Consider the following 21212-nt stretch of genomic DNA (forward strand, 5'->3'; position numbering starts at 1 on the left):
TATGGATCACACTTTTAACAGGACTGAATTTTAGTTATAGAGGGAGAGGGACAGTATTTACACAGAGGTGGTTAAAAAGCCCAACTTCCTATTATAAAGTTGCTTTACTATCCTAGGAGGTCACTACATGTATAGAAAAGCTATCGCAAAGGGTGGCAATGAAAACGAATGAGCTGAAGTGTTTTTTATAGAAGTCACACAGCAGGTGAGTGGTAGAGTGAGGAATAAATTTAAAGAGTTGTGAGTCCCAGACCAATGTGCTTGCAGTGAATTCTGCTGTTCTAGAAATCTCATTACTTAGAGAACACACCAGAAAAATGTAAAAGTTGGGTGATACATGCAGTGCTGATTGGAAATCACCATACCCTGTTTAAAAATAAAAACCCCACACCACTGGATTCAAATCTAATTAAGCTTCACCTTATCTCTGATTACAAGAAATCCATGAATATATTTATATTCTATACTAGCATTTATTAGTTATGATCTCTTCTGAAATAAAGGCATCTGGAATCTAGAGCCATGGAAGAGTAGGAAGAACTCACCAGCAGAGACAAAGAGACAGCAACAGAAATGTATCAAAGACACATAAGAATTGGGGGTCTGAGGGGAATAATTCTGCTTGGTTCTTTAAAGGTTTCCTAGCTCTCAATATTTGGGGAGGTTTTTCTTTTGTATTTTTTTTTTTAACTGGGAAATATTGCCTTTTGTCTTTTTTTTTTTTTTTTAACCGTTCTTTGTTTCATAAACATCTTATTATGTGTTCAAACGCTATGCTCCAAATTTTTTATTCCCTCCCATTCCCCTGCCCCCATTTTTCTCCCTTGAGTACAACCCCTGGCATTTGCAATAAATCTTTAATTCACCACCACCTGAAAATCACTAAAGGGTATGTTTGTTTGTTTTTATTTCAAGTCAATTTTCAGAAACTAGGGAAGTAACTTGTAATTATATTACTCTAACAGTTCTGCAGAGAGCACTTAGCTATAGAAAGTGCTGCAAATGTTTCACTTTTTTATTCAAAAATTACACTGGCTTATCAAGATAGCTTAAAAGATCAGTTAAAAGTCTTGTTCCTTTTTACAAACTTGCAGCACATAGTCTGCACAATGGATATAAAAGCTTTCATCGCGAGCACTTACTTGGAGAAAAGATCTGGCAGAGACTGGGTAGATTAACAGTCTAATATAAAATGTGGAAAAAACTTGTCTCCATCTCATTAATACCATCTTACTTGGTGTCTTTTCTTCCCTGAATGACAATTTGTAAGCACAGACAACTGGAAAGTAATTTGCAGCTGGCTGACAGTCTACAGAAAGTCATCCTGAACATCTAAAGTTTATATGGAACAAATATTTTTAAAATCCCTTACAGCAAAGTCATAGGCACTTCACAAACAGAATCTAGGATAATAACAGTCAATCATAGCTTATACTACTCAAAAATGATGACTTCCTTAACTGAAACACATCATTTTGCATCACAATACATATAAGGTTCTTTCTTTAAAGAAGAACTTTCTCATGTGTATCTGAAGATCCTTATGGCATAACTATTCTGATGGATACATTAGAATAGATTAATAGAAATACATTAAGAGTGGTCTGATCAGTTTCTGAATTACCTAAGAACATCTATTTTTTAATGAGGACACTGAAGCAAGAGTTACAGGCTAATAATGCATATTGGTATTTTTTTCATGACTGAGCATAGAGAAGGACATGCTTAGTGCAGTTAAAATTCACCATCTACGTGCTGCCAGTATTAGTAGTACTAGCATCTGACTGAAGAATGTGCTAATTTGAATCAAGGAAATTAATGCTGAAGTGATCTTGAACTGTGTTGGACTGGTCAGATTCGAGATCCAGAAAACTAAATTTCAGATACTCTTATTAATTGTACAGTTGAGTAGCCTGTAAACAGTTTATTAGTTCAAGAATGGCCAACTCACCCTTACATTTAAGAACAATCAAAATAAACTCTCCCAACCTTGGGTCATTCTGCTTTAGTATTTTTAAATGTCCAGTGTTTATGTTCTACAGTAAAGCCATTCATAAAGTAAATAATCTCAGGAGCATTCATGAATCAATATACCTAGGAAAATATAATTCAGATCCAAGCCAACTATATCCAGGAGGACATATCATATTATAATTTTCTTTAATTATCTATTTGGAAAAAATAGATTTAAGTAAAATGAAATTTGAATTGAAAATTCACAGTAAATCTCCATAAACATCTTGAGGACTTTGAAAAAGACAATGCTTTTGCTAAGGGGAAAAAAAAAAAAAAGTAGGAATGACATATCCAGGAATAAATTTAGAATGGAAACCTCTTCTTAATTATCAGACAAGTGGGCAAGCAGAATTACTTTTCAGAAGGGAGAGTAAGAGCAAAATTCATTAACTTCAAATGAAACTCCACGACTTTATTGAAGGTTTATATGATACAGTTGCCTACAGCAATGTTTTGCTGTATTTGGTGATCCAGGAAACCCTTTCAGTCCCTGTGTTTGTAATGATTATGCAAAAATTCTTCCCTAGAGTAAACAAATACGACGTATTGCCAGGCACCTGAGGAAATTATGTTTATTTTAGTGATGTCTTACAGATGTATGCAATGACATATTAAAAATACCCCAAAGATTTAACATTAAAAAAAAAATAAATCAAATCTCAGGATAGATATTTTCCTGGTACATTTTACTTTCCTGTGGTGATTCTCAGAAGTTGCATAACATGGAGCCAAAACCAAGTGGAGATTACTGCTACGAGCTAGTGGTATAGGTTCCACTTTTCCCATGTTCCCAAAGAAATTTAGTATAGTAGCTAAGGCAAAACCCAACGTGCTGACTGCTGTCTCCGAGAGAGATGGGAGAGAAGGATGTTAGAATACAGTGGGAAAGGGAGCCATTTGAAGACAGAGAAGTCTGAGAAAGGTTCTCTCATATACTTAACTGTGAAGAAGCTTCTAAACTTCAAGGAAGCAGGAAATTAAAAACATTTTAGTTGTTTGAAATATTTTTCAAAATGATTGAAAACATTGTTTAATTGAAAGGGAACAATTTTCTTAGGTATCAAACAGTTCAATAGACTGACAAAATATGTCTGAATAATGGAAGTGTGGCACAGCTTTACATGTCTGTAACTCCTAGACAGATAACTAACCGTGCTTTACAAGCAGTCCTCATCCAGGAGGCTACAAAAGATAATTTCAGGATATATCTTAATTCAGTATGGTCTTGAGGAAGGGATAGTGTACGAGGTGTGCAGCTCTAGTGTCCTTGAAAGCAAAGAATTCTTTTCTGTTTCATCCTTTCTTTTTCTCAGGGGGAGTAATTGTGATTCACTTCTGTTTCTTGCCACATGAAAAAAAAATAAAAAAAAGAACCAGCCCCGAGGTCTACCACTAACTGGTCAAGTAATTATACAGTAAGCAAGGGTATTTTAACCTATTGTGAATACAAGGTGAAAAGAATCAGATGGCCATGAAAATGCTCTAAATAGGAATGAAAGGAGATAGAGAATTTTGCACATCTGCTCCCAAAATCCAAGTGGCCTGATAAGAGCTTAAAAATGTGCTAGGCTTTAATTAATTATGGAGAATGTTAGTTCTTGCTTAGTGTTTGTTGTATGGCTCTACAGATACCAAAGCTTTTTAGTTAAATAGGAAGATCAGAAAAAAGCCTGTTGCTGAGAACAGCACGGACACTCCATAAAAATAAGGGTTGGTCAGAAGTGTCATAAAGGTTTGAGTTTGTACATTTATGATCACCCCTTCCCCCTAAAATGGAAGTTAAAGGCAAGCCCTTGCAATTACGGTAAGCCAGGTTTTTTTCCCTGAGATAATTTTAATCAGAATGTGACAATTTATTAGAAGGCATTATGAAAAGGTCAGTTTTTGAAAAAGCTTCAGAAAGAAAGTTATTTCAAGTCAAAATGAAAGACCTGATAATAAGAGACCTATCAGAATGGTTCTCCTAACATTCATTAGGGGGTGAGAGGAGCAAGGTCTTAGGTCTGGTTAAGTGGCTATTCCTGTCTTTTTCATCAGAAAACTTCAGGTTAGGGGCAGTACAGAAAGGGAATAAGAAAAAAAGTTTAGCATCGATGTTCTGAAGCGATCAATCTTGCTCTATTCATATTTTTATAAGCATAACCCTTCTGGAACCATATCACCCTCACATTTTATCACTATCTCAATGAGTTATTTTACAGCAGTTTTACTTTCAAAATTTATCCTCAACAGGGAAAAAGATCATTTTATGAATGAATAGGGAAGTACTCAAGATCACTGAAACCTAAACTGGCCATACAAGTAAAGTTTTAAGTGGTAGTCTACTTCTACATTAATTGTAAAATGCCTATCCTACCCCTTTGTCTCTCCAAGCCAATTTGCTCTGTACATGCTCTAGTTTTGAGTTCTGAGTGCACCAAGTGGAATCGCATTCTTGTGGAATCAGAAGTAAAATCTATTACCTTTGTGTCTTACTCTAAAAATAATATTTGTGACTGGAGAGAGCTCAACTCTTTCATTAAGAGTTGAGGGCCAACACAGATGGGCTCATTAGACCACTGCAGCAATGTGCTTTTCTCTTGTTTTGGGCAAGAGGTGAATAATAGATTCAGCTATAGATTTTTCCCTTACTTTATCTTCCCTAGATATCTCTGTTTTCAGAGGGAATAGTGTAATGCCTTCACACTGATAAAAGTCAGAGTAAAAAAAACAGGGAAAATAATTTGGTTGCTGCTTGAAAGCATCTACAGTTTGCCAGTATCTGAGTTTTTGTCAGATATCTTCATAAATTTCATCTCTTCCTTTAACAGCTGTTTGAAGTTGAGAACCAGGCCCTCACTTGTATAAATTAGTACTGATTTGTAACTCAGTTGTTGGGATACATTTGCGCTCAAATAAATGTAAACATCCAATTTGTACGTCATAATTACACTGTGCTTAGCTTTTGAATTATAGAACTGCAATCTCTTTTGTATGTATATTGGTTAACAGTATTGTATCTCTTCTGCTAGAGGCAACAGAAAGATATTCTTATATTAGAAAAAAAAAACAAACAAAAGATGTCTCACTGACGAAGCAACAAATTAAACCAACCAACTTGTACAATATAAAAGTCACAGTATTTCCATCAGAAAGCAAAGGTTGATGGGAAACACTTTTAGAAGTCTTAGGATACTGCCAATTTAACAGTAACACCGCCAGCACCACCACCACCAAAACACCATATGCAGATACTGAAAAACATCTAAGATACCCTGTATTTAGCAGAGAGCATGCTTTCAAGGTGTCAAGGAGACCATAATAATATAGATTCCCTCAATGAAGAGAGAAGTAAATGCCATTATAAAAACAGACCCAAGAGCATACACTATTAGCTTTTTTTTTTTTCCCCTGTTTTTGTACCTAATTAGAATATAAAACAAGATATAACTAGGAAAGCCTGTGCTGACACTGAGTTATAAAACTTTGTGGAAAATGGCAGTATTAAAACTCAGGCAGATTTTTAGCATTGGTATGAACAATTAGGAATTGTTGACATTTTCTATCAGTGCAAAACCTCAAGTAGTTAACAGCTATGCATGTTTCTAGGCAAACACAATCAAAAGGTGTTGGATGCCTAGTTTCAGGATTTGAAAAATGCCCATAACTAATATAACTTGATACAATGTATTTTAAAGTGAATTTAGAATGTTTTTAATCCTCTGTTCCTTCTTCATTCTCTCTCTCCATCTTTTATACATGCCATGGAACACCTTTCCATACACAAATACAATATGAGAGAAATGTAAGCGTATGCTTCATAGCAGTATAACTGAATTGCTGTAAAGGATTTTAAAGGCCTAAGCTCTTCTTTGAGACTCATCTTTATTTTTTTGAATACCCAGATTATGAAGAAGACATATGATAAATTAAGTCAGTGTCAGTTCCTCTCAATAACAAAACAAACAAAAAAAAAAACCACAACACAATAAAGACTTTTAAAGTAAAGTGGAGTTTGGTTGCAGTGAGGTTTGGCAAGTGTTTCTGACTGCCACAGCACATTTATAGCTAAACAGACAGCGTAGATTCTCTAAACATCCAAGCATAGCCATTTTTTTCTTTATGTTTCTAAATTATTCTTGCTCCTCTCATAAAAATCCTTGTAGCAGAACCAAGTATTCAGCAGTTCTTTGACAGGAGAGACTATTATTTTAGAAACACAACTATTTTTCTTCAAATGATCTTGTTGACAAGAGAAAAACAATGCTGGAGTCACTCAGAATGCTTCCTACTGCATGACAACAAACAAAAACCTTTATCACTTGCAATTTTAATGTGCTCTGCTTCCATGGAGTAAAAACTTATAAACTGTCATCTCCATGCCACCTTCTATCTTTATTTCCTAAAAATATTCAACTACAGGTCAGCTTTTGCAGGACTAGATATCTAGATTTGCTGAAGGGTCAAAAATTTACTTTTGTCCTAATTTTGACCAAACTTTGGACTGACAACCTTCTTAGATTAAAAGTTTAAAACTGTTGTTACAAATTTTCATTACAACAGAGGATAAAAATAAAAACCACCAGCTGTGTTGTGTAAAATTGAAGCTCTATCCTTCTGAATTAGATTCCCTGTAAACTAGGTTGACATTATTTAAAGTTAGTGGACTCATGTTATGAAGCATTATAATTCAGTACCAGAAAAGAACACTATTCAGTCAGTTCATCTGCTTTCAGAAAAAGCAGTAAATAAACAAAGCAGTTCTGCTGCTCTCTAATTGACAACAACAAGAAAAAGATTGTTGAAGCTTTACATAAGTGCCCAGCGATGACTGAAAAAATAACTGAAGTGCAGGCAGTGAGCTTGTCCCCCCTTTCAGCAGTCTTCTCCAAATGTTTAGTTCTTCTCTAAATGTACAGTTGAAAGTCCTATCAGCATGAAGAAAAAAGAAATGTGCATGGTTTCAAAAAGAGCAAAAAAACCCTGAAGCGAGTTCCTACACCCACTCCCAAATCCCACACATCCATGCAGTGCAGCTACAAACCCACATCCCAGCTGCAGCAATCAGCACCTCAGAAAGCTGAAGACAGAAGGATTTTTTTTTTTTTTAAGCTTTGAAGTGCAAGGTTTTGAATGATAACTTACACATTCTGCAGTTTTTTTCCTTTTGCATTATTTTAAGTATTGTGTTGTTTATCAATACTCAGAAGAAAACTATTTCTTAAACAGTAAACCTACCATGGAAAGTATTGCAGTACTTTCCCCCGCTGCCTTTATTTCCATACATCCAAAACCTACTATTTCAACACTCTGCTCTAACTTTATATGGTGGATTGATTATGTAAAAAATCCATAATCACTCTTTGTTTTCAGTGCTTGGTCATCTAAAAATTTGTACGTGTAAGACTTTACATGTCAGGGAATATGCGGTGAGATATAGGAGGTCAAGGACAACCACAGTCATGATAGGCACAACTACACAGCAATTTTTAGGTACGAACAACTTGAGATAAAGAATCACCCAGAAAATCCTTTTTACTTAATGAACTTGCATATTTGGACAGTGGTAGCATGTTCTTAATAAGATATCTATTAGCGTTATAGAGCTGTGAAGTCTTAAATGCAATCATTAGTTTTAATTTTTTAAGGTATTAAGATGTACTTTACCTCTCTGTCACTGTCCTACACAAAGCAGTAAAGGAGCAGGCACTACTCTTACAATACTAAGAAGTTTGTGCATTGTGATAAGTTGGAACTCTATCTTTAAAAATGGCAAATGATTTCTATGTAAATTTCAGTCACTCACTTTCATCTTATATTGAATTCAGTTTTAGAAATCAACAAATACAATTATAGACATGCGACTAACATTGAAGAATGCATAAAACTGTAAACTGAGCTGGACAAAGAAGATAACAATTTCCTTTAATAAATTCCTCTTAATTTAAATTCCTTTAAATAATTCCTCTTATTGATTGCTATTTCTCTTTGAGTTTTACTAGCTATCTTAAAGAAACTGTTATTTGAGCATAACGCCAGTAGAGACCAACTAAGACACCAAACATTCTCCAGTAACTTACATACTTAGTACAGTATGTACTAAGTACTTACAGTAACTTAGACAGTCACAGCTAAACTATTTTTAGTGATGCTTAGGAAGTCAGTTCATTCTGGGAACAGCACGGTCTGTTTCATGTTTTTACACACAAATGGGTAGAGGACTCAAGAACTAGCATTTATTTGGAAAATTGCTTGTTCTTTTCTTCCAGTAAAATATAAAAATACATAATATCTTTACCTATCACATGTTTATCTCAAACAACTCTCCACTTATTTCTTTAGATATTGTCAGTTTTAATTAAATCTGTTTCATTTCTGATTTCAAGAGACCTCTCAAAAATTTAAATCAAATATTTGAAGATAAATTTCACAGAAATACAAAAATTAAACTTGTGTGTTATCTCTTTCAAAACAAACAAACAAAAAACTGTAAGCACTTGAGTTATTTAGATTCCTGAACATGTGAATCTTACATTATGATACTACACACAGAGTCCAAATTCTTTGGCAGAGAGTCACCTGGTATGACAGCAAGAATGAGAAACAGACATTGTTTGAAGCATCCTCCATAATGTTTTGAAAATCACATGGAGAAAAAAATACCATGTTTGGACAAAAATTGAGAAGTGTTTAAAACATATTGCACTTCATTAAAGTATTTAAGCCTGCAGTAGTTTATCAGTGCTCCAACAACCATTTCAGTGTTTTTGAGCTTTTTGTTTCCTAAACTAGATTCTTTTTACCGTGTTCCTTCCTGATCTTTATTCTCTCATTCCTAATCTTTATTCTGACAATGGCAGTCTGAAAGTCTCTTGGGTCCCCTACTTCCCCTCCTGAAACGTCAGACTCCTCTCAGCCCTTTTTACTCACCTTTATATCTGCAGTCCTCTTGAATTTTCAACATTTAACTTCCATTTCCAGCATTTTTGCTGTTACTCTCCTCCATTCCACCCCATTTCTCAAGAGCACAGTTGACTGCCAGTGCAAAAAGAAAAAAAAAAAAAGTTTTTTCTACAGTGCTGAAAAGTCTTCAGCTATCTCTAACACATCACACGAAGCCCTCTAGTGTCACCACTTCTGTTGTGTCAGCAAAGGCCATGCAATCTAAGCAAGCTTTTTTTCCTCCATCAGGCACTGCTTCTTATCCTTTTTCGCTCTTCAGTTTTAAAACTAGTGTTCCCAGACCAAGGTTACACTAGCTATTCCTTTTTTTTTTTTTTTTTTTAAAGGCTTGTATCTCTTTCACATAAATCCTACCCTATTCCTATGTACATTTCCTTGTGTTCCCCCACCTCACCCCCCCCACCAGCAGGGGATTATGAGAGCACCAACTCCCAGTTCTAACCAAGTGCCCTTTTTCTGCACCCCTCCTTCAAGCTCCAAGCATCATGAGGCACCAGTTACCCTTCAGGATGGCAAATTTCCAGTTCTTTCACTTTCCAAAGCTGTAGCTGGCGGTGCACGCTCAGTTAGTCTGAAGAGGTAGTTCATTAACAGTCTGAACATGTAGATGCTGTGTGAGAACAGATGATATAGAGCCTGCTCAGGCAGAAAAGTTGGGAAAGGATCCACTACAACAACACTACACCTTTCTGAAAATTGGCCAAAATTCTTAGTCTTGTGATTTAAAAAATATGGACAGGTTTTCACAGGGGCAGGGAAGGCACAATAGTGGTAAAGGCCATCCAATTAAGTTTCTGCACCAAAGCCTAGTTTTTCCAAAAAGAAAAAGGTTCAAGAGAATGAAGGGAAAGAAATATCTAAACTTAAAAAAATAATAATAGAAAAGTCCAGCACTATACTACTTCCTTATGTTAACTCTCAGAGACTTCTGCAACTACTTTGGCTGAAATAAAATGAAACAATAAAGGCAATATGAATATATATACCTATATATGAATCTAGAAAAGCCATTCAGAAAGGAAAATTGCACTTAGTTGCTTGGCAAAGTTATGAGCTAGTAAAAATTCAACATTATTTAAAAAAAAGTGTCAGAAAACATTAACAATAACCACAGTGACATTCCCACCTAAAACATATGCTATCATGGCAGCCAGAAAAAAAATCTATTCCTAATGGGACTATGTAAAATATTGCAGGTCTTCAGCTTTTGTAAAACAAAGTGCCCTCTCATTCCCAAATGATTTTTTTGGGGAGAAAAACAAACAAGAAAACAAAAAACAACAAACACACAAACTCTTGTGTGTTTCTATGACAAACATCTTTCATTTGCATTATCTTTTCACAGTATGCTTTCTGCAGCAGAATCATAATGACCCCCAGGGAAATGTATCATTTATTCTGTCCCGAGAGAGTACATTTATGCCATATCATTGCTACTTTAAAAGAGGTTGCTTATTATCCTCAGGAGAACAATTCAGTTGCATTACCCTGCCAGTGGCTGCTTCCAGATGTATTTTCATCCTAAGGAAGAGCTGCTGCTGATGCTTTGTTGACAAGAAAATCAGATCTGTTTTCACAAACATTTAAATTCAGCCTTACAAGAAATTGCTCTCCAAGTATCTATGCAAGTATCCACAAAAAAGTGAAGCAGCAGAGGCTGCTTTCTGGGTTCAGAGGTTTATTTTAGGGAAAAAAAGAAAAGGACACAAAAAACATTTACTTTAAAAAAAAAAAAAAAGCATTACTTTGTTCTACTTGCATTTAAGAAACTGTAAGAATAAATTGTGCTTTAATTTTTATGATGATTATTTTAATCAGTGCCAGATACTCCTGAGGCAAAGGTAACTCAATAAATAGGACAACCTGAATATTTTATACCTGAAGATCATTAGATTGAAGAAGGATGGTTGCTGAATCCCAATTTCACTACTTCTTTTTAGGACTACATTATCCCCCCACACACCTTGTTCATCAACCATTTTTCAAAAAATAGGGATAAACAACTTCAGAAAAGTCCAGGGCACAAAATATAATAGTTTAAAAATGTTTTAGAAGAATTTCAGTGGAGATGGGTCTCCCCTGCAAAGCATCATACAAACCGTTGGAATAAAAAAAATCCCTTTCCACTCTCACTACTTAGGCAGAAAAAGAGAAGCAAATGGGAGCAGCTCTGTAACCATAGTAACATTTGCCCATTATTTCCAAAGAATTTCTGAAGCACCGAATTTTGGATTCTGCATTCTGGGAATAAAGTTTGTATCAAGGAAAAGAACAGAATGAGTATTTTGTTGCAGTGCCTTATAATAAGTTTTAAAATATATTTTTTCCTGAGAGAAGTCGATTGAAAAAGGGGTCATATGCAAAGAACTACAACAAAAAAATGTTACTGTGGACATATACTTATTTTTTTCCTTTAATGAGGTGAAAGATAATTTGGTAACTCAGGAGACAGTATCTGAAATTTATTAGTATTCATGAAGACATACTAATTTAGAATGGCCAATTATAAGAAATTTGTGATAAGGAGTCTTTCCATGCATTGTCTGCTTACTCAGAAAATTATTTTTATTTCCTCCCCCAATCACGCAGACTCATGAATATAAGTTTCCTAGCTACTATTGCTTGGGTCCAAGTTTTCTCTCTGCCTTCCTTTCCCTTTCTGGGGACTTAGAAGCAAGTCTGAACTTACACTGAAGAATTGTATTCACAGTATCTTACAAGTATAGCCAATTATTTTACCAAAACCAACCAACCAACCAAACAAACAAAAAAACAACAACAAAAAAAACCCACGCCTTTCCAACTTACAGTTAATAGTTCTTGTTTATAAGAAGTCATACTTAGAAAATACTTAGAAAATACATACTTAGAAGCTAAAATCATAAAGTAACAGAAAACTTATTTAAAAAAATAAATCTTGAAGTTGAACTATATTCAAATTCACAGTATAAAGATCGTAAAGGGCCTATAGGGGAAGATGTATGAGGAACAGCTAAGGTCACTTGGCTTGTTCAACCTGGGAAAGAGGAGGCTGAGGGGAGACCTCATTGCAGCCTACGGCTTCCTCACAAGGGGGAGTGGAGGGGTAGGCGTGGATCTATTCTCTTTAATGATTGAGATAGGACCTGAGGGAAATGGTGTCAAGCTGTGACAGGGGAGGTTCAGGCTGGATATCAGGAAATGGCTCTTCACTGAGAGCGTTGTCATGCACTGGAACAGGCCCCCCAGGGACGTAGTCATGGCACCAAGTCTGTCAGAGTTTAAGAAGTGTTTACTATGCTCTTAGTCATATGGTCTGAATTTTTGGGCAGACCTGTGTGGAACCAGGGGTTGGACTCAATGATCTTTATGGGTCCCTTCCAACTCAGGATATTCTATGATTTGATGAATTTTTAGCTCAAATACACCAAGGTCAAGGGTTCACTGGATCTTTTTAGACTACATCAAGAGAGAAGGGAACAGAGAGAGACTTGCTGATTAAATTAGGTCCTTGTTATTATGAGAAAGAGTAGTGGAAGAAAAGGGACAGTAGCGTAGCACTTGGACAATGTAAGTTCAACAGCTTACACAACTCCAAATTCTGAGGATGCTGTGCAAGTTACTTCATCCACATATCTCATTGCTATTTCCAAAGCGAAATAGTATGATGATGCCCACACAGAAGTCAGTAAAGCATGCAAATACCACTGAAGTGGCAATTGTAATGCCGTGGCAAATACTGTCTAGGATCCTTATATTTTTGAGTAGCATTTTGATAAAATCTTGCATCTAGCTTGCTTTATTTTCTTAGTCTAATATTTCTTGTGAGAGCTCTCAGTTAGCAATGTTCTTCTATATCTTACATGGTCAAATTTAGATGATTTATTGCCTAATAAAGTTAAAACATTAAGATTTTATGTAAATTATATGTAGCTCCCAGGAGGTAACTAACCTTCATGCAAAACTGAGCTATCAGTTTTTCTTTAGGATACACAAGTTATATATCCTTTAAGGACTAATCCATGCAATACACAACAGGATTTATTTGTATTTACATGAAGGTCAAATTGGTAACAAGAGAACTAGAATTCCCGAGATGTAATATATTTTAAATGCATCATGCCAAATGAGGAAAATATCCTTTTAAATTGTTAAGAGAAAATGTATCGGAAAAGAATACACAGTAACACTCTGCGTGTAGCCAATATAATTCATTTATCCTTGCAATTTCAAGTGAACTGAGTATTTGACTTCAAACAAGCACAATCACACATGCTGCAGCCAGTCAGAGAAACCAAGAGAGTACTTCACTTGGAGATCCTTAGCTGGGTGTTGTGGATGTTGTAAGGATTGGCCAGATAGAGACCACTGACCATATCTTAAATTTAGGCTTAAGCTACAGCTGTAAAAGGAGGTTACTATCCCTGCTGACCTACTTTAGAGCATTTCAGTTCAAAGCTCAGTGATTCAGTTTGGGAAGAAGTGACTATTTAAACTGTTCTGCCTGATTTTGCCTAAGACACACAAGGTAGCATTTGCATCAACTGTTTCATCCGCAGATTGCTGGTGCATGACAATGTTAATCTTTAATAACAGGACAGTGACAATGAGCTGCAGCTGATAATCTTTCTTTACTCACACAATTATCTCTGCAAGATCCCTCCACAGCTTTTTTTTTCTGCAAACACCAACTAGAAAGAGAAGGAAATAGAGACAAAGTTTCTGAGAAACCCCTACCTGACCTTTTGGCAAATCACACACAGAATCACAGAATCTCTAGGTTGGAAGAGAAATGATCCACCCTGTGCCATCATTTGTACATCCTACTCTACACTGCAATCTCAATCTTATGATAAGTGACAACAAGACTAGAGCAACTACTTGAACTAGAAAATGACAAATGTACTGAAATCACTGTCCATCCTTTTTTGTAAGAATGTTAACAATAGGGTTCGGTTTCAGCAGGGAGGCAACAGGTCTAGGAACACTGCTGATGGCAAAAGTAAATGGTCCTACTTTGCATGTCAGTATTGTACTGTGATTTTGTCATTACGCTTTTCCTCACACCGCCACCTCTGCTTGCCCAACAGCATCATCTCTGCACTGCACTGACAGGATGGAGATGGAATACTCTGCCATTACAACAAAATGGACTGTGCTTAGAATTTTTTCAAGACAGAATGCTCATGGCCCTGCCTAGCTCATGGTAAAGTCTGTGCAGTGTATTTTGTAACTGCTGGCTGATATGCCTGCTGTCAGCCAAGAAATTCTGCTTGCATAAAGTCTTTGATGTGATAAGCAATCACTCTTTCAGTTATGCAGCAATGCCAACTTCCATCACACACCAGCTAATTCATATCAGATCCTCCTTTTCTAAGGTTTATGATTTTTAACCTATTATAAGCTAATTTTGTCTTAAGGGCTGATTATAGATATGTAATCTCAACAGGATTTTTACTCAATCTAAGTTTATAAAAATAGCACAGTTTCATTTCATGGTAGGCAGTTCAGATGGAAGGAAAATTCCACTTCTAAAACTTCCAGAAATACCTCTCAATACAAACTTCTGTTTGAGGACCAGTTGAGGACTAAAATAACCAAAACAACAACAAACAAATGTCAGAGCAGATTTTGCGTTTGTCTGAAGAGGAAATAGTACAAAGAGGTGCTATAGGGACAGAGGAAATATTAAGTAGGAACAAAACTGTGAAATTCAGTCTAATCATAAAAAAAAAAATAAAAGTAAAATAGAGGAGAATCCAAGATGGTTTTACTTTATTGGCACAGAAAAAGTGACCATATAGTCTGTTAGCTTTACTTGGTAGGTCCCTTCCAACTGAACTGAAAACCTATTTTTTTTTTTCTTAGTGTCTCTCTTAATATCCCTCTCCTTAAATTAAAAGAAAAGGCACTAGATATGGAAAAATATCACTATTATTTGTGAAGGAGCAGACAGGTGGAAAACGAATCATTCTTAAAATACCATAGAGCTAACAGGAGGAGGGACACCAAATGGCATTGGGGGAGGGGGGGGGGGAGGGGAATGAACAGCCATAAATAATTTTCAGGATGCAGATTAAGCACAGGAGTTAATCAGAAAAAGAATTCTCAATTGTAATATGACATCTATTGTATTTTATTGTATGGCTGATGTCAGCTATTAGGGAAGTAATAGAGAACCTGGATGACAAGACAAGCCTCCAGTCCCTGCAAAAACATCTCTTTTTATCTTAACTTGTGACAGTAAATTTTATGTTCAGTTTTAAGACGTGAAACCTGACAGTTAAAAATCTATTTCTGTCAAATCACAATTAATTTAGTAAACATTAATCAAATGCAGAAGACTACGACAAATCATTAAGTTGTTCATTGAAATAATTCACTGCATGTAGAAAAGTCACCTACTGTCCTCAGACAACCTGCTAGAAAAAATACAAACCAGAGTGCTCTGATATAGCAGAGCCTAATGGAAAGGGAAGTGATGCACCAGGTTGTACGTTTCTAACAATGGAGTATTTTGATCTTCTTTATGTGCACGATCCTGACATGTGACCCTGTAACAGGTAGACACAACCAGCTATTAGGTCTACTGAGATAATCATCTGAAAATTAAGTGGCAATAAGTCCAAAGGATGTCCCTGTACTAAAGTTGCTAGGGCTTTCTCGGTCAATAGCCTGCATAAAATCAAGTCTCCTCTTATACCTCAGCACAAGCTGTAATGACTACAAATTACAGCAGTAATTGTATTATACAGCAAAGTGATTTGATTTATTGCTTACACGGCATACTTAATAAGTTGAAGTAAGATTATCTCTATGTTCCATTTTTGGAATCTATTTTTTAAAGAGTAGTTTGCTGTGACTTTTTTTTTTCCCCTCAATGTCTCATTGCTCTGACTGCCACAAATAATTAATGAATTAATGCCTTTTTTTTTTTTTTTTTTTTTTTTTTTGGTGAAAGCTTAGCGTATAACTTTAAAGCACGGAGGTAAGTCTGGTAAGGTCTGTAAAGAATCAAGAGGCTTTGCTACCACCAAGAGATAAAGTGGAGATGAATAGAGATCAACAGGCAGTCTTCTTGTATGGCAGAGAGCTCTTCACGTGCATCTGCTGGTGAATGAAGGCAGGCAATTGACTAAACCAGATTGCATGAGCATTTCTGTTAGGTTACAGTTTATTTTAATCTCAAATCACATGATTAATCATGTGCTAGACTCCTTTTATTTAATATACATTCAAACCCCACTTATCTTAGGATATATTTAGTGAAGGAGCATCTTAGAAGGATATATCATAGGGCATAGGAATAGTTCTCCCAGATGAAAGTTTCTTTCTTCATAAAGCAGAGATAACAATTCCCCTGAGTATACTTCATGTAATTGTCCATCTGCATCTATTTTTGTTAGATAATGTCAACACTACAGAACTAACAAATCTGCTAGCTAAAACAGGTATGTACTATCAAAAGGACTGTCAATAACAGTTCAGTACATTAAAAATTTGCTTTCATGCTTATGTTACCATAAAAGTATTTTATTCTATTTAAAAACAGTGCGGGTACCCTACATCTCACAAAAGAAAAACCACTTGCAAGTAAGAACTTTAGACACTGTGAAATACAACTCTGTACGTTACTACTTTATGACTCCCAGTTTTAGAATTGTGAAAAAATTGAAGTTCACTGAGTTACTCCATAAAGGTGTATTGAAATTCTTCTATTGAAGAATTCTAGGCTGAAATTTAATTAAATAGCCACAAAATAGTTCAATTATTTCAATAGTTCTGCACCCTGGTGATCACATTGCTTTTCTGACAGCTCTGAAAAAATACTATGTTTAACACTGAACCACAGTACTGAATCCCTGTTACACTGTCAGCCTATTTACTTTATGTAGAAGCATATGTTCCAGAGTGCAATGCAAATATCCTTCAACGTGAAAACCTTAGTATTCATTACTTTCCCAGTGAAATCAGAAATGACTGTGATATATTCATTAACTCAAACAGATGCCGTCTTTGTTTTTAACACCCAGATATACTGCAACTATTTCAATTTACTACTGCTTACTTTCCAGGCTTTGCATTGAGTTCTATAAGCCTTACAGCTCATTCTAACACATTTCATTTGCAATACTGTGGTGGAAAGGCTAATCTCAGGCCAAGGTCATGTGCTCTGATTTTTCAGACACAGTTAGCTGTTACACACCAAAAAAAGAATAACTAAAACCACAACATAATGAAATCATCACAACTACACATCCCTCTCTAGAGGCAGACAGGTAGGTCCTTTATCTGCTTTCTCCTACACAAATGCAGTGTCCTGGTAGCACAGACTTGTTATACTAAAACTAATGTGCTTGTTAAGGCATCAGTCCCGCCTTTCTTACATGCTACTGCCTCTTTCACATCAAACACCTGTATGAGCCTCACCTTAATAAAACCCCTAACCAAGACAAAGCTTCTGCATAAGCTTGCATTATTGCATAATGTTGTGAAATCAACATAAAGGACAACACAGTGTGGTACATCAGTAAAACATCTGCATCTCTAATTGACTTCACAGTTCTCACAATCCCCTAAAATACTGTTACTCTCCTGTCAACGTCAATTACCATGAAGAAGTTTCCGAAGAAGCAGAGACACAATAGCTTATACTACCTTTTGTCAGATACAGAATTCACACTGGTGTGCTTGGCTGCCCACAGCCCATCAGACCGTGCTTGCTTTTGCAGTGCCTCAAACCAACAGCAACTCAAACCATCGACACAAGGTTGCATTGTACATTTTTGTGCACCAAGCTAGCAATACTGGCTGTACCTTACCTCTTACACAGTGATCGAGTGATCGTTGTGTTTGAGATACTTGGCTTTTGCTAGCTTCTTTGCCTCCCCCCCCCCCCATTTTCTTCATTGTATTAATGGAGATTTAAAAGGTTAAACAAAATCAATGCCAAAGACATTGCAGTAGCACTAAACACTGGTCATCTAGGTTGCTCTGATTAGATAAAATTGATTCAATTGAATTTGAATTTCACTGGAAATTCAAAACATAAATGTATGGAAAAATACAGTGATAGATGCATTATTATCACTTGTTTGAAAAAAAAATTATTAAACATTGTAAATATTTTCACTACTGACACCCCATTTCAAACATTAAATAATGCAATTTTCCACATATTTATATAATACCAATGATTAAGTTATCAGAAATTTAATTGCTGCTCACAACAGAAATCAGAAATAAAAACAGAGCATTCACAATAGTTTTACCTCATATAAGATTTTGGCACTACAGCATAAGAAACAGTAAAACAACCAATCTGAAGCATGGAAGTAGCACTCTTCAGTTACTCACTCCTTCAACCACACTAAAGTCAGCTTCTTTCCCCCAGCATAAAATTTGCTCCAGCTAGTAGTAGCCCACTGAGCACAACCCACAGAAACACCTTCCTGCCTGGAGAAGACTACTGAGGTGAATGCTCTCTTCGATCACAGCTCTTACTACATTACGGGGTCATTACCATGACAATTTAGTTCTTAAAGGAACTACAAACCCTCAAAGCCAGAATTATTTGGTAACCTAGAGAGTAAGAATTTAGCCTTCCCTTACATTATTTCAGTGTAATCTCACGTCCCTCCAGTCTATTAGAGACACCTGTTAGGATTTATATTGAGGTAGTTTTGATATTCATCTGATGCATATGACAAGATATAAGCTATTCATATGAACATAGCAGAATTTTAATGAAAATTACCTTGGGATTATCATTACTTCATGCAGATTGCCATTCAACTTCCTCTCAAAATAATACACGCTTTTTCACAGTTTATAATTATATCATATTATCTCTTTAACCTCTATAGTAAAACCAAAGTTTTGGAGTAGAAAGTGTGTCCTGCAGAGAACTAATAGAGAACATCCAGAAAGCCAAAGGTTAGAAGAGCAGTTTGAATTCCTTTCCGTTCTATGGGAAGGGTTATGTATAAAAACTGCTGGCAGACACTTTTAAAGATACAACTTTAAAATATCACAGAAAGATAAAAGTGATCAATCCATGCGCTATGAAATCATCCCATCTGGTTCCAATACACAGGAAATTAATCCAGACCAAATCAAAAACCACATATATCAGCTTAAAACTATTTGAAAAAAGAGTTGAACAATCCACAATAATCAACTATGAAAACAGCTGCACCAAAGATTCCCAAGCCAGAAGAACTTAATCCTATAAATTGGTCTTCCTAGCAGCAGCAGAGTTTAAGACATAAATCAACGTTTGAAATACGATTCTAAAATAAGAACAAACAAAAGTTGTCTAGAATGCTTCCATAATCACAGTGAGAATTCTGTCATTCTTTTCTCTAAAGGAACAGCTTAAATTGCCTAAGAACTGCCATTTTAGAACATTTGATTTCTCTGTTATCATCTTCATACTCATTTACAGTAATTTTCACGGTTTAGAAAAAAGTCTGGTAAACAAGCATATCAATTTTCTTCTTAAAAAAAAAAAAAAGTACAGAATGGGCAGCTGCATAGTGATATAGCAGCATGCCTCTACCCTGATTTGCAATGAATTTGCTTTCCTCATTGAAAATGAGGAAAAGCAAATTGAGGTAAAAAGTTTAGACTGACTTTTCACACGGAGAATTAATGATATTCTTACTATGCTTACTATGAATCTCAGTATTATGAAAGGGAAAAGATACGTATATAATTTAGTACCCCTTTACGTACATCAAAGCTATACTCCCTTCTTCTCTCACCTTTCAGCTGTGTCTTCTGAAAGTCAAAAATAGTCAATATATTTCTTTTTATTCTTTATAGGTTTGTTGCAAAGTCATTGAAATTAATGCAAAACCTCAACTTGCATTTAAATTCTAAATAAGGCTGTACACGGTTATTTCCTTCGATCAGAGGACATGAATAGGTCATATTGGCTGTAATTCTGTATTTGTCTGGGAAAGGCCTGTGACATTTGGGCTTCTTAGTTGTTTTTATTGTGTTCATGGCAGGGATGAGAAGTAGAGCTGGAAAAGAAGTGGGGATCATATTGGTGATCATCTAGCGAATGCAACTCTGTATCAACTTCATTCTTCATGAAGCTGAAATTAGAGTTCGCCATTTCAGAATTAAAATTTGAAATTTTTTTTTTTTATTACTTTGAAAACAGCTGTAGCAGTTTTGGTATTACTGTGCTGTATTTCAGATTAAACAGAAAGCTCATTTTGCACTCCTGTGTGAAGTTGTGGTATTACTTGAACCTTTGGAGCAATGATGCATGCTAAAATAGATAACTTCACTGAAATAATGAAAATAAATTCAATAACAAGGATCATAACTTTCAGCAGTTTAAATAGTCAGCAAACTGCGTCTCTCTCTCCAGATAGATCTGCAAAAAATATGCTTGTGTTGCACAGGGACTTTCTGAATGTTATTAAAAGATATTAGAAGCTTTGTATGAATTTGAGGACATATTAACATGCCTAGTTTTTGCTTTGTTTGCTTTGGTATATTATTGTTTTTTCAAGTTCTGAAAGAGAAAAGCATCTTCTGGAACAGCTAAGAGGAAAGAGGTTTATCTCATTAGCACTACACAGATTATGCTTAGATGAAAGCTTATGGAAAAGCAAAATGGGTATAGAAAAGGGATACTACAGAATGATTCTTGGCATGCTTTCGACCCTGAAAACATTACAGAGAAAAAGGGACCTAATTTCTGAAAAATTTACTTCTAACTACAGCAAGATTTACTGCAGTGGGGAGGAGAGGCTCAAAATACATTATTACAGGCATCAAGGTATCTACTTAAGTACAGCCTTGATGAATTATTTCTAAAAATAGTATTGATGCAGGTAATCAAGCTTACATTTTTTTTTGTCAAAAACGGGCATCCTCCTGCCTTCCTCCCCCTTGATATTGATTGCTTATAGTAGGAATATGTTTAAGAATGATAAAAGGCATTTTAGTCAATGCAGACTGCGGCCACTGACATCTTGAGGCACATGCGTCAATTTGTTTGTTTGTTTTTGTTTACATGTTTCTTTTCCTCCTCTGTTAAGTGCTGTGAGTTACACAGCTCCCACAGTAATTGCTGTTCTACTTATTTCTCTGATTACATTTTGCAGTTATGTTTTCAAAGCACAAATAATTGTTGAGTTTTGCAACAGCAGCACCTCACAAGCAAGTACACAGTTGAAAAATAAGATTGGAGGGAGAATAGAGAATGATGGGCATACCATGAAATAAGTGATTTTTCTTCTGGTTGTAATGCT

General features: G+C 35.6%; 1 long non-coding RNA gene across 1 annotated transcript; it reads right to left on the minus strand.

Annotated features, from left to right (window-relative positions):
* Nucleotides 1–705: 705 nt before the first annotated feature.
* LOC137863718 (uncharacterized) lies at nt 706–18519 on the minus strand. The gene is made up of 4 exons (XR_011101071.1): nt 18210–18519; nt 9460–9568; nt 8926–9030; nt 706–6923 (listed from the first exon to the last, which is right to left on the minus strand). It is a non-coding gene; the product is annotated as an uncharacterized lncRNA (long non-coding RNA).
* Nucleotides 18520–21212: the final 2693 nt, after the last annotated feature.

This window comes from Anas acuta, chromosome 13 (assembly GCF_963932015.1).
Source record: "Anas acuta chromosome 13, bAnaAcu1.1, whole genome shotgun sequence".
Lineage (NCBI taxonomy): Eukaryota > Metazoa > Chordata > Aves > Anseriformes > Anatidae > Anas > Anas acuta.